The 14,188-nt window shown below is 45.5% G+C and overlaps 1 long non-coding RNA gene across 1 annotated transcript; it reads right to left on the bottom strand.

Moving 5' to 3' along the window:
* Positions 1 to 9,921: 9,921 nt before the first annotated feature.
* Positions 9,922 to 13,004, bottom strand: LOC120391067. The gene is made up of 2 exons (XR_005591218.1): positions 12,520 to 13,004; positions 9,922 to 10,322 (listed from the first exon to the last, which is right to left on the bottom strand). It is a non-coding gene; the product is annotated as an uncharacterized LOC120391067 (long non-coding RNA).
* Between the last annotated feature and the right edge of the window lie 1,184 nt (positions 13,005 to 14,188).

Here is a 14,188-nt window from a genome sequence, read left to right as displayed (position 1 = left end):
GGGTGTGAATATGCTAGTTGAAGTAGCCTTTTTAAAAAGGGATATTACCACCAGGCACTATAGAACTGTATTACTTAGTTGTGGCTCTGTGGAAACCACTTCAAGCCAGGGGCTGCTGCAGCAGCCTCAGAACCCCTAATACCAGCACCCTACCAAATTCACGGTCCATTTTGGTCAATTTCATGGTCATAAGATTTTTTAAATTGTAAATTTCATGATTTCAGCTATTTAAATCTGAAATTTCACAGTGTTGGCTCTATATCTAGTTGGCAGTCAGGACCGGCTCTAGGCACCAGCAAAGCAAGCAGGTGCTTGGGGCGGCACATTTGCAGGGATCCAGGATGGGAGCTGAGAACCAACAGGGGGCCTTGGGAGTTGTAGTTCCTTGGTTAGCTCCCTGCCTATAGAGCTGGCCCTGGCGCAGGGAAAGAACTACATTTCCCAGCATTCCCTTGGCAGCTATCAACAGGAAAAGGAGGAGGAGGGAATGAGGTAGCTGAGACCTCATGCTGCAGCTTGCTGTGAATGGAGAGCTCACTGCTAGAACGGAGTGGCACTACGAACGGTAGGTAGACCATATTTTAACATTCAAAAAGAGGACACTCCACGAGGGGGGGGTAGCCCTGCCCCCTATCCACTTCCCGCCCCCTGACTGACCCCACAGAACCCCCAACCCATCCAACCCCCCCGTGCTCCATGTCCCCTGTTTGCCCCCTCCCAGGACCCCACTCCCTATCTAAGCCTCCCTTCTCTTTGTCCCCGACTGCTCTCTCCTGAGACTCCCCCCATCCTAACTGCCCCCTAGGACTCCACCCCCTACCTGTCCCTGACTGCCCCGACCTCTATTCACACCCTCACCCCCTGACAGCCCCCCCAGAACCCCCGACCTATCCAACCCCCCTGATCCCTGTCCCTTGACTGCCCCAACCCCTCTCCACACCCCTGCCCCGACAGCCCCCCCGAAACCCCAACCCATCCTCCCTGTCCCCTGACTGCCCCGACCCCATCCACATCCCCTCCCCCTGATAGCCCACCCCAGAGCCTTCAACCCATCCAACCCCCCATGCTCCCTGTCCCTAGACTGCTCCCTGGGATCCCATGCCCCTTCTCCAACCCCCCAGCCCCCTTACCATATGTAACGATGCTGTTTCTGGCGGAACCCAACTGAGAGTGCCAATTCAGGACAAATTGTTTAAAACAGGGCAGTCACAGCCCAAGGCTGGGGTTTTTCCACCTCTAAGGCAAACCAAACCAGCCAGACCAAGAGGACTTTGGTTTCATCCCACTGCAGGGCCGCCCAGAGGATTCAGGGGGCCTGGGGCAAAGCGGGGGAGCTGTGGTGCTTGTACTCACCCGGTGGCAGTCCGGGTCTTCGGCAGCATTTCAGCAGCAGGGGGCCCTTCAGTTGCTCTGCGTCTTCGGCAGCACTGAAGGCCCCCCCGCCGTTGAAATGCCGCAAAAACCCAAACTGCCACCAGGCCAGGGCTCACGGGGCCCCTGCGAGGCCCGGGGCCTGGGGCAAATTGCCCCACTTGCCCCCCCCTCTGGGCAGCCCTTCCCCATTGGCTAACCACAAGTCACACAAGCAATTCCCTTAGATACTCTAGTTTCCCAGTATCACCACCAGTGCCACTCGTAATGGGGACAAATGATTATGAAAACCAATACCCCAATAAAAGAAAAAAGGTTCTCCTGATCCCAAAGGACCAAGCCCCAGACCCAGGTCAATATACAAATCAGATCTTACCCACAAATCACGCTGTTGCCAATCCTTTAGCATCTAAAATCTAAAGGTTTATTCATAAAAGGAAAAAGATATAGATGAGAGCTAGAATTGGTTAAATAGAATCAATTACATACAGTAATGGCAGGGTTGGAAGGGACTTCAGGAGGTCATCTAGTCCAACCCCCTGCTCAAAGCAGGACCAACGCCAACTAAATCATCCCACCCAAGGCTTTGTCAAGCCTGACCTTAAAAACCTCTAAGGAAGGAGATTCCACCACCTCCCTAGGTAACCCATTCCAGTGCTTCACCACCTTCCTAGTGAAAAAGTTTTTCCTAATACCTAAACCTCCCCCACTGCAACTTGAGACCATTACTCCTTGTTCTGTCATCTGCCACCACTGAGAACAGTCTAGATCCATCCTCTTTGGAACCCCCTTTCAGGTGGTTGAAAGCAGCTATCAAATCCCTCCTCATTCTTCTCATTTGCAGACTAAACAATCCCAGTTCCCTCAGCCTCTCCTCATATGTCAGGTGCTCCACCCCCTTAATCATTTTTGTTGCCCTCTGCTGGACTTTTTCCAATTTGTCCACATCCTTCTTGTAATGTGGGGCCCAAAACTGGACACAGTACTCCAGATGAGGCCTCACCAATGTCGAATAGAGGTGAATGATCATGTCCCTCGATCTGCTGGCAATGTCCCTACTTATACAGCCCAAAATGCCGTTAGCCCTCTTGGCAACAAGCGTACACTGTTGACTCATATCCAGCTTCTCGTCCACTGTAATCCCTAGGTCCTTTTCTGCAGAACTACTGCCTAGCCGTTTGGTCCCTAGTCTGTAGCAGTGCATGGGATTCTTCCGTCCTAAGTGCAGGACTCTGCACTTGTCCTTGTTGAACCTCATCAGGTTTCTTTTGGCCCAATCCTCTAATTTGTCTAGGTCCTCCTATATCCTGTCCAAGGTCAGCCTTCATCACCCATGTAGGGCTGTATGAATTTATTGTGCTCCCTTTCAGGTTGCAAAATGCACCCACCACCTTCCAAAAACTTGTAGATAGTTTCCTAGCGGGATTGGGAGAATCTGCAGTCACCTACCTTGACGATGTGGCCATATTTTCTGATTCATGGGCAGAACACCTGGAGTATCTACAAAAAGTCTTCGAGCACATAAGGGAGGCAGGACTAACTGTTAAGGCTAAAAAGTGTCAAATAGGCCTAAACAGAGTGACTTACCTTGGACACCAGGTGGGTCAAGGAACTATCAACCCCCTACAGGCCAAGGTGAAGGCTATCCAAAAGTGGCCTGTCCCAAAGTCAAAGAAACAGGTCAAATCCTTCTTAGGCTTGGCCGAATATTACAGGCGATTTGTACAGCACTACAACCAAATTGCCACCCCACGGACAGACCTCACCAAAAAGAAACAGCCAAATGCAGTTCAGTAGACTGGAAGGTTTGTTGAGAGGTTTGTGAAAGGGTGACTGTGAGGTTTTATTGGCCCAGCATCCACAAGAAGTATGGGAGTTTTGCACTTTAGGCCCTGAATGTCAGTGGACAAGACCAAGGAAGGTCCCTAAGGCCCTTCTGGTACCAGGATGCCATTTGTAATGGTAGGAATGGATTTAATAGGCCCCCTGGAAAACAGCTTAGCAGGACACCAATATATTTTGGGGACTATGTACTATTCCACATGCTACCCCAAGGCAATACCCCTCAGATCCACAAATGCAGAAGTTATCACCCACAGAGCTGATGGGAGAGCTCTCTCCTGTCAGCTTACAGCGTCTTTATTAAAGTGCTGCATAGGTGCAACTGCGCCAATGCAGCATTTTAAGTGTAGACATGCCCTAAGACTGTGACCCAAACAGAGCCCAGTAACTTAGGGTGGGCTAAGGAGTGATTCAGATACGGCAACATCCCTTTAGGGCCCTAGGTCAGAACCTGGTGGAGTGGGAGGGACCGGGTCCCTCTTCCCTGTACCTATCCCTTGTGTTCTGCCTCCGAAGGGTGGAAGCAGGGACGTACAGGAGAGAGTAAGGTTTGACATATATAACTCCACAGGGCCCCCTCCAGGATGGGGAGTCTGAAAAGAACTGTGAAGCCACTGCCTAATCACTAGGCCAGCTATCAGACTGACTCGCTACAGTAGATTGGCCACTAACATGTTCCCTCAAAGCTGGACATTCCTGCACTTCCAGGAATAGAGTGGGCCTGCCCCTGCCTATGACACCCCAGACCTGCCAGTGAGACCTTGGAGGCACCATGACTACAAGGTCATGCTGCATAAGGGACGCCATATTTATGAGCATGCCACCCCCTCCCTTCTGTGTGACCTCGTACACACAGTGCATGTGAGGTCACGTCATGCAGCGGACGCCATTTTCAAGAGCATCCTGCCCTTCCCCCAACATACTGACCTTGCATGCAGTGTGTGTACGAGGTCATGCTGGTGGGGGTGGAACTGCTCGGTTCGAAATGTCGTTCCCTGTCTAATACTGGACAAAACCACATCTGGTTTTGTCTCAGTACCGGATGGGGGACAAATCAGCCAAAAAGAGGATGGTCCCGTATAAAACTGGACAAGGGGCCTCCCTATGTTAGAGGCATTTGTTTGTTTTGTATGTTATGTAGACACCTATCCACTAGGAACTGGTCTGAGGCCACCTTATTTCACATGGGCTGCCAAACAAACAGCCACATTTGCTTATTACCTACTTGGGCAGAATTTGAACCAGTGACTTGGGCCCTAATCTAGCAAAGATTTAAGTGGGATTCATCATCTACTTAAGTTATACAGGCCAGAGAAGCAAAAAGCTTTGATGTTCATTACCTTCCCCCTAAGCTCATACTTCTGTGATTGTCAAAGGAGATGGGCAGGATGTTATGTTAAAAATAGTTGTTTTTTTAAATTCCCCTCTATGAATATGAGACGTCACCTGCCCATGGCATGACTTCAAGGGATGTCTTGAAACCTTTCAAATCAGGCTGTGATAAAGGCAAATAAAATGTAAGTGGCACTAAGAAACTTAACCTCGCTACGTGAGTCACGAGTTACCTGGAAACTGGAAATGTTTTCAAACTAGAGAAAAGGAGATCAACAGATAGTATCAGCCTACACAGCAAATCAAGTTGGGTCATTTAAACTGAGTGACACCTTCATATTTGATTAAACCATACAGCTGTGGCTCTATTCTTAGCCACATATACACTACTAACATTCATCTCAAATTAGCTGTACATGGTTGAAAGCTATAATGAAAAAACCCCTCAAATTTCCCCTAGAAATCCGAAAGCAGGAACTGACTGAAACCTAGTCTGGTTAAATAGCATAGGCCACTCAACACTAAAATAGAATGAAGGTTCTGCAAGCAAACCTTGACATTACAATAAAACACTCCTACACATTAAGAGAAATGGTTCAAGTAAGGGTACATATGTGCCATACCACCTTGGACTGTGCACTTGAATGGAGCACAACTGATCCGCAGCAGGTCCCTAGATGCCAATGTATAGAAGGTAGGTACGGACATGACTGGAGGCCTAAACAATCCAATGTACACAAACTAGCCTCAATGATACTAGCTGATACTTCTCCACTTTCAGGTCCTACATAAAGACTGAGTATTTTAAGTGAAAAACAACATTAAAAAATTAGCTTAAACTGTTTAAAAGTCTTTTCTAAAGTTTAAAATATTTTTAAAGGTTAGGAAAAAATGTTTTACAGTGAGAAATGTAATTCTCTTTTAAATGTCAGCAACATTTTCTTTACACTCATGTTTAATAAAGTTGGATTTTCTGCAGAGTTGTTTCTAAAAAATGGTGTTTTATCCACTAAAATGCATGACACAAGAGACACATTTAAAAATACCCAGTGAAAGGTTTGCTTCGAGATAATGGCCCATCTCTAAACCTGAGCGTTACATGTGGGCTAGAGAAACAGCGTGTTAGGGCATTATATCATTGTTGTGTGCAGTGTTGTTGTAGCCATGTTGGTCCCAGGATATTAGAGAGAGAAGAGATCTCCACTGGGAAGTTTTGCTGGAGTAAGATATGGTGTGCATTTAAAGTGTGGCAGCGATTCCGGAATATCTTCCCTACGTGGACACTCTTATTCCAGAATAAAGTGCTTAATGGTGGTTTATTTAATCCACTTCCAAAGCAGATTAAACTAAACTAGAAAAAATCACTCTTATTCTGGAATAAGCGTGTCCACACAAGGAGTTATTGTAACTACTGCAGAATAACAATTCTGGTCAGTTTCCATGTGTAGACAAGCCCCAAGACAGAAACTTCCCCTGAAGTCTATTTTCTATTACTCTCACAGACCTTTGCCTGTTCAACTGACTGGCCTGTTGGCTCAGATGTAGCAAATTCAACTCAAGCTAAGGTTAGAGGGATTTTTCTATTCACAGCTTAACTCATTGTAATAAGACAACTTTCCTGCTACCAGGAGGCAGAACTGACAGGGGGCCAATGACACTTGGAGATGATGGTAACAGACATTCCTGGGGACTTGAATGCGAGCACATGCAGTGTTTATCCTTGTTCCTGTTAAGAGTCCTGGTTCTACAGAAGAGCCTTTCTAATAAATTTGCTCATAAACCATCAGTGGTGAAAAATTCTTTACAAAGACCCACACATCCAACCAGGTGGGACACAGGCTTCATGTATTCTTCCTCCAAGGTTTACAGAAATGCCACTGTGTAGATTGCTGGTAGAAGGCAGGTCTAGAAGTATCTGAGCAGCTTGCAGCCAACATCACCTCCTTTCCCTTCTCTCCTGATATGTTCCACACCTGAGTGTGCAACTTGAGTGCTGAGTCAAGTGCTGGGGTCACCTGTTGAATTCACTAGGGTCCGGTCCCCAAGCTGAGGAACTTGGGACCCCATTAATCAATTATCTGCTCCTTGTTTAACCATTTACACTAATGCAAAGTAGGTATAAAGGGCTACCGCTCTGATCTCATAGGGTTTGACACCTACTTTGTACTGATGTAGATGACATCACACGGTACAGGCCCTCAATGAATTAAATCTTCAGTAGCCTTAGAAGCAATAAGTTCTCACAACACTGGCAGTTCAAATTGTGACAGCCCATTGCCATCGCTCGTCCCCTCTGGTAGAGGAATTAGTGCAGTTCTGCTGCACATGGGTGTAAGCAGGGGACAAGCTGTGCAAGGGGATGTGTTCTCTGCATGGAGTTCAGCTCATGTGCATAGCAGCTCCCTTTAAAGCAGTGGACAGTGAGTGAGAAGGGTAAGAGTGGAGTCCTAAGCAACCCCTGGGCTAGAAAGTTCCAATGATATGAGCTGCTTCAGCCTAGTCGGCAATTCCTAATAATATATGGAGATATACCTATTGTATAGAACTGGAAAGGACCCTGAAAGGTCATTGAGTCCAGCCGACCCTGAAAGGTCATTGAGTCCAGCCCCCTGCCTTCACTAGCAGGACCAAGTACTGATTTTGCTCCAGATCCCTAAGTGGCCCCCTTAAGGGCTGAACTCATAACCTGGAGTTTAGCAGACTAATGCTCAAACCACTGAGCTATATGAACTGAGTATATCAAGTGAAGAAAAACTGCACTAAAAACTTAGATCCTTTCTGAAATTTATATTAACTTTTAACAGTGAGAGATGTTCGTTCTTGTTGAAACTCAATTCATATTATTTAAGGTGGCTTTTCTTCCGAGTGTTTCTGAAAAAATGGAGATTTTCCACCAATTGCAGAAGAGACATATTTTAAAAGGAGAGACAAGGTTTCCCTGGAACAACAAAAACACATCTCTGACACTAGAGTGGCCCCCACCACCAAAATTCAAGTCCCTGTGTGAAAGAACAGAGGAGGTGCTAGACATTTTGAAAGAAAGGAAATTAGAAAGGAGAATCAGATGATAATCTAATGAATCCAAAGCATTTGTTCAGGTGTGCACATGTTGACACGTCTGCATGCACACACACACAGGAATATTTACATGACTGAAATATAAAACGTTATTATTCCATATTCCCTTGAATGTTATTGTTACCTCCAATGGTAGGATATAACTGTGAGGCTGGTAAACCCAGGTTCCAGCTCTTGTCAAGTTTGTAGCTGTCAGCTGAGCACTGATAAATTCATAGTTGGAAACCAGACCAGCTCGCCTATGTGTTAATATTGTTCAAGAGACCTGCTGAACTTGTAAGAATGTGTTTAGACTCTATGAAATGCTGGTAAGTTGCTGCATGCATTAATCTTACTTGTAATGTCTATATCCCACACTACAAGGCATAGGCGCCGACTCTGTGGGTGTTCCAGGGCTGGCGCATCCATGGATAAAAAAGGGGGTGCTCAGCACCCACCGGGATGACCAGTTGTTGGTGGCCAGGAATCAGCTGTTGTGTGGGGGTCCCTCAGCACATGAGCTGTTTGGAATGGGCAGCCTGTGCACAGCAGCTGCCGTCAGCTGTTTGGTGGGTAGGCTCAGATCAGCTGTTTCCCATCTCCCTGCTCCGGCAAGGGCTGGCTGAGACTCACACGCATGCCTTAGGGTTTGGGGTGGGTGGGAGTGCTGGGCTATCAGCAGCTGTGCAGCCAGGCCTTGTTCACCTGGGGCCACCCCCACACCTCTTGGGCTGGTGGCCATGGCATCCATCTGTATGGTTTCTCCCTCCCAGACAGGCTCCACTCTGGCCACAGCAGGTGTCAGGTGACCCAAGGGAGCCCAGCTAGGCTAGGGCTGGTGGGTGCTGTGGCGGATGAGGGGAAGAGAAGCCCTCACTGGGGAAAGGGAGAGGAGCCCCCTTGATTCCTGCAGTAGCCATGCTGGGAGTGGAGAGGGAAACCCCCCGCAGCAGGAGCCACACTGGGGGATGGAGGGGATTGAGAAGCCCCCACCAACTGCCAGTCTTGTCTTTGGTGTGAGATCTAAGGTACAAACTGAAGTCAGGTACGTGGCTGGTCTTTTAGGACTAGGGGCAATCTGAATATTTTGTGATTTTTAGTGTTAGTGACCATTTATCACTAAGTCCAGTTTGCCTGGTGGCAAGATAGACAGGAATGCACAAGGGGACTGTCTGTGATTCCACGGGAAGATGGTTAAAGTGATCCAGTTCACATTTGTGACTAGGTTGGTAAAATCTAATTATAGAACATAACCCATTTGGGGTGTCTGCCCCGCTTTTCACATGATCTGCCCTGAAGCTTGCATTCAGTCATGAGCCACTCCAGACAGCATGACAATAACACTGAAGGAAATGTGTGTTGTGTAGTTAGTACTAACTCCTTTCACATCCTTTGTCTTATGTACCGTCTTGGTCACCTGCATTTTTGCCCCATGCTAAGATCCTTAACAGCTCAAACAAAGACTTGGAGTGCAAACTGTAGAGGAAGTGGTTTTCCTCATAAAATAAATGCTGGGGTTTTTAACTTATCAATCCCAGGCTTAGATTCCAACTTCAGGATCTTGCTTCTTCACAAAATAAGTATTGGAAAAAATATTTTACTGAGAGGTATATCCTCATATTCCTCTCTTCAAGTAGAGAGACAAGTTGGGTGAAGTAATTGTGACATACCAGAGTACAATTCCTGCCCTATAACCTGGGGTGCCCTTTACAATGCCTTGTTGCCAGAGCCAGATTTCCAGTTAGGCACCTGCCTAGTGGCGCCTAAAAGTTAAAAGTGGGTTAAAAGTTTCATTTTTTACAGAAAACATGAAGGTCAGCTGCAGGCAGGGGCAGCACTGAAGATGCTGCACCTAGGGACACGTAAAGTGTAAATCCGGCCCTGCTTGCTGCTGTATCCTCCAACCTGGACTGCTCACGCCCTCCAGCATGTAAATTACTCCCAGCTATGTCTGTCTGTGTGCTGCAGTCAGCCAGCTACACCTTGGCTTTTACCAGCGCTAAAGATTACCACAGGGTGACGCCCATACACTCCCAAGACCAGGTTCTGCCTCTCCCTACCCCTCTCCTGAAACATGTCCTGTACTCTCTTCTCCTGGACCGTACAAATCTATTAAGTCCATTATTCCTTTAAGGGAATAATATGCACACAACTTGTTACCCCAAATGGAGTTATCTGGACACTTCCACTTGAATATACTGGATTATATAAAACAATAAAACAAGTTTATCAACTACAAAGAGAGATTTTAGTCAGGACAAGTAATGAGGCATAAAATTCAGAAATGGTTACAAGAAAAAAAATAAAGAAAACACTTACTGGTGCCTAACAAACTATATTAGATTCAAAGCAAAATTTTCTCACCATGTGCTTTCAGCAGTCTTACTGACCAAACTCTTTAGGTCATGACCCCTCCCCCGGAGTCCAGTGGCTGCTGTGTCTTCTCAGGTGCACAGAATGTGATAGGCAGGGAAAGAGAGAGGAGTGTCTGCCCCTTCTTTTTATAGTTCCAGTCCCCCTCTTGAAAAACGTTTCCAGCTAGGAGCAAGGCAACAAGCAGTCTGTGTGGAAGGAAACTCCATGCTGTTTCTTTGCTAAGATGTAGACTTTTGCCCCTGCCCCCTTTCCACTTAGGCCACTTAGCAGGTTCTTGTTTACACCTGGCTGAGGCATCAGTTTGGCCCGTCTGAGGAACTGGTATGGCCACTCCCCAGACTTATCTGCAAAACACACTTTTAGTCACAATCTCATCTTATGTTTATAACTTCACATATATCGTTGCTAGGTGCATTTTTGCCATGATATTATTGATCAGCAAATTATGAGTTATTAAATGATACCTCACAAGGCATACCTTGTACAAACATTACAATAAAAAGCGACAAAGAGTCCTGAGGCACGTTATAGACTAACAGATATATTGGAGCATAAGCTTTTGTGGGTGAATACCCACTTTGTCAGACGTTTCACCCACAAAAGCTTATGCTCCAATACATCTGTTAGTCTGTAAGGTGCCACAGGACTCTTTGTTGCTTTTTACAGATCCATACTAACATGGCTACCCCTCTGATACTTGATTATTACAATAGTGTGTAGGGTATGGACATAGGTATGTTCTGTCACAATTTTATTGGACCAACTTCTGCTGGTGAGAGAGACGCTTTCGAGCCACACAGAGCTCCTCTTTACAGTAGTGCCTCGGCGCTCCAACTGAGATTAAGACCCCATTATGCTAGGCATTGCACACACTCACAAGATAATTGCTTGTCCCAGAGTTTACCCTCTAAATAGACAAAGGGTGGGAAGGGAACCACAAGCAGAGATATTAAGTGACTGGCTCAGTGGTAAAGCCAGGAACTGAATCCAAGTTTCCTGAGTTCTAATCCAGTGCAATTTCCTCTTATGAAGACTAAAAGAACTGAATGAGTGAAAAAATATGAATAACTTCAGAATGGAAATGTGGCTCCACCCCATTGATAATGATATAAACATATAACCAACATCTACTGGGACACCATGTCTGCAAGCTATGTCTCTAACAGATCAAGAAAGACTGAGCCAGATTGTTGGAAGGAAGATAAAGTGGGAAGACACCCTAACTACACTCCACAGTTGGTTTGGAACCTTAATCTATTTACTTTTAGTGGGAAACGTGAGTAGGTTAATATGTGATCTGAACTGATATTTTAGGTAAGGAGTTTAAATTATCCATCATCCAAGTACTATCCTATTCTCTCTGTTTAGGTTGTGAGAGTCCCCCAAAACCTCAGAACAAGGTGCAATACTTGTCCATATTTAAATTAGTCCTGGATCTGTATTTTCTGGCTTGTAAATCAAGCAGCTCTAATGTCACTGCTACCCCAAACAAACATCTGTTGCCATCACACTTATGACAATACTTCTTTATAGCACTTCAGATGCTGGCTGTTCAAGGATGTTTTATAAACAGGGTGCGTGCGAGCTTTCTATATAAAAATAACTAGATGCCTGCAGTTGCTAAGTATTAATAGATGTTTCATATGTGTGTTTTATGTTATGGCCAACATATAAAAGAGCAGCTTGGTTGTAGAGGGGTTTGTTTATCCACTCATAACCAAACATTGGCCCGTGCAAGGGTATTATTTCACTACCATTCTTTTCCTGAGACTTGTTGCACTAAACACAGACAATTGTCATCCTAACTCAGCTGTTTGTTTAATAAATCCATCCTCCCACTTTGTAAATGACCAATAGTCACCCTCTCTGACTTTTGTACGGGCTGGGAGAAAGAGACTAAAGGCAATAGCTGTGTGATCAACTAGAGGAAGTGGAGATATCTGTTCTGCCTCCGAGGTAAATGAATGAATTACCTCTGAAATAAATACAATCAAATGATAAAGAATTGGCCTCTTGACAAATATAATAGCTTCTAATGCAGAAAGCACCACTGAAATGAAGACTCTCTGGGGTAGGAGGTGGCAGCCCAGCCAGAGTATAGTATGACAATGGGAAGGAGGAGGAAAATCTGGCAAAGGAAACTAGTGTTTACTTTTACAAAAGATCTGAGGGGACAGGAACTGAAGCCCAGAGAGCTACCTTAGCCTTTTATTTTACTCAGCAGTAATGCAAGGAATATATAAGCCGTTATCCTGTTAGATATTGATTTAAGCAAGTTAGCATATGTATAGTAGGCCTATGACCTTTAGCATAGATAAAATGGCTCATCACTTACCATAAATTATGGGGAACTGGGAATAGCTTGCTCAATAGTGGGAGCTGGTACATAACGGTACCAGGCAACCGCTGGAATATTAGGGATGATTTTTTTTTAAATATGAGACTTAAAACCAAGATCCTGAACACAGGTGGTCATTGATTACATGGCATCCTTCATAAGGATAGTGACAAATTTTAATTGGGCAAACACATTCCACCTACCTAAATTCACTGGAAGACAAGTGACGGTTGGTGACGGATGGACTGTCAGTCATGGGGATTACAGAACCCCGGGGGGAAGGATCTGGAAGGGGGTGGCACATGGTCATTGACAGACTGGAAGTTAGTCTGAGATGTTACTGGAACTAAAGGGAATCTTTTGGAAGAAGGTGTCAGTCAACACCAGACTGGAAGTCAGAGCAATTGTAGGGTCGTGAGGGAATGTTCTGGAAGAGGCTAGTAGGTGGTCAATTAAAAGCTGCCATTTAGCCAGGGAAGTTACAGAGGGGCAGCGAAAAGGTTCTAGAAGAGGATGTCAGATGGTCAGTGACAGGCCAGCAGTTAGTCAGGGCTCTGGAGGTCGTAGTGGCCACTTACTGATGGGCAGTTACATCAGGAACGTTACAGGGACCCGAGGGAAGATTCTAGAAGAGGATGGCAGTTGGTCAGTGAAAAGGACAGTTAGTCAGGGATATTATGAGACCTTGGGGGAAGGCCCTGGAAGAAGGTGTCAGTCAGTATGGTACAGTAAGGATGTGCAGGGACCTGAGGGTGGCCATATTTTTTTTTTATTTTTTTTTACACTAAAAGCAGCTAATTAGTCAGGGAAGTTACAGGTCCCTAGGGGAAGATTCCAAAAGAGGATGCCAGATGGTCAGTGACAGACTGGCACTTAGTCAGGGGTGTAACTCAGGTCCGAGGAACCTGCACGGGTGTGGCTTTGAGTCAGTTACAAATTGACAGTTACACCAGGAATATTACAGGGATCTGAGGGATGCTTCTAGGAGAGGATTTGCCTATCTAGGTTTTTATATGGCTCTAATCACCATCTCACAGCCATTAATAGATTTTATCCTCATAAGACCCCTGCGAGGTAGGAAAGTATTATCCCCATTTCACAGATGAAGAACTGAGGCACAGTGTAGATTAAGTGACCTGCTCAAGGTCACATAAGCTGTTATAGAGCTAGGAACTGAACACAGACTTCTGAGGTCCAGTCCAGTGGCTGAAGCACAAGGGCATTCTGCTTCTCAAGGACAGCACTTAGTCAGTGACAGACTAGTACTTAATTCAGGAATGATCCAGGGACTTGGTGGGAAGGATTTGAAAGACAAAGACAGTTAGCCACTGAGACTAGAGCTCATCCAAAAGAAATTCCATCAAAATTTTCAACAAACATGAAAAATATACTCCCCCCCCCCCAAGTTTTCCATGGAAAATTTCATTCTTTTTTCTTGGTCAAAAAAAGCCAAAGTACTTTGGCCCAAAATGAAAGTTGCTATTTGCTCTTTCTGTCCCCATGCTCTTGTAGAACTAGACTACGTTGCCCATAATGCATCACAGTCTCCCCTCTTGGAGGAATCTGTGGCTCCTGGAGTCCCATGCCATGGTGCATTATGGGAGATGTAGTCCACCTGTGGATCCCAGCCCATAGAGGAGAATGGGGACCCAAAGGGCAAACTACAATTAGCATAAGGCTCTACAACTCCAATTTTCAGCCAAAATACTTCAGTTTTCTCTCAAAATATGTCAACAAAAAATGAAATTTTCTGCGGAAAGCAAAAAAATGTGAAAATGTTTTCGTCAACTCCCCAATTTTCTGACAGTTTTGACAGAAAATTTTCAATCCTTCCTAATTGACAGACTGGCAGTCTGAGAGGAAATTCTATAA

The sequence above is a fragment of the Mauremys reevesii genome, linkage group 1 (assembly GCF_016161935.1).
Source record: "Mauremys reevesii isolate NIE-2019 linkage group 1, ASM1616193v1, whole genome shotgun sequence".
NCBI classification, from domain to species: domain Eukaryota; kingdom Metazoa; phylum Chordata; order Testudines; family Geoemydidae; genus Mauremys; species Mauremys reevesii.
Note: the sequence above shows the minus strand (reverse complement) of the source record. Positions and strands in the feature narration are given on the sequence as shown.